This window comes from Sapajus apella, unplaced genomic scaffold (assembly GCF_009761245.1).
Source record: "Sapajus apella isolate SASKATOON/1434 unplaced genomic scaffold, GSC_monkey_1.0 scaffold4899, whole genome shotgun sequence".
Lineage (NCBI taxonomy): Eukaryota > Metazoa > Chordata > Mammalia > Primates > Cebidae > Sapajus > Sapajus apella.
In genome coordinates, this window is record NW_022441823.1 from 1 (window position 1) to 663 (window position 663).

Here is a 663-nt window from a genome sequence, read left to right on the forward strand (position 1 = left end):
CTATATAACAAGATTGCACATGTATCCCTGAACCTGAAATAAAAGTTAAAAAAGATGGGTGGCGGGGGGGTCTTCATTTTAAGAGAGCACACTAGTGGTTGCCAGGGGCTGAGAGCAGGGAGAAATGGGGAGTTACAGTTTAATGGCTCTGAAGTTTCAGTTTGGGAGGATAAAAAGTTTTGGAGATAGATGTTGGTGATGGTTGCCCAACAAGGTGAATGGATTTAATACCACTGAACTGCACATTTAAGAATGGTCAACTGTATGTGATGTATATTGTACCACAATTTTTTAAAATGGGAAGATCTTTTTGATGTGATCTGGCCCATTATTCTAGAGAAGGAAACTGAACTCTAGAGAAATAAAATCACTTAGTCAAGGTCACATCAAGTCATGAGAAGACCTGATTAAAACCTAGTCCTTTATCCCCTACATTTAATGCTCTACCTACTGCAATGCTCTGTGCTCCAATAAATACACTTTACCATGTAGGCTGAGAAGCTGATTCATCCTAACCTCTCAGAAATGATACCTTCTAACTTAAAACACCTTTCTCATAAGGTGTGTTTGCTCCACCTAATATTTCTTAAAAGAACACAAGCCATTCACTTTGCTGTCCAATTCTCTCTTTTTCAGCAATGTCTGTTGATACTTACTAGGTAT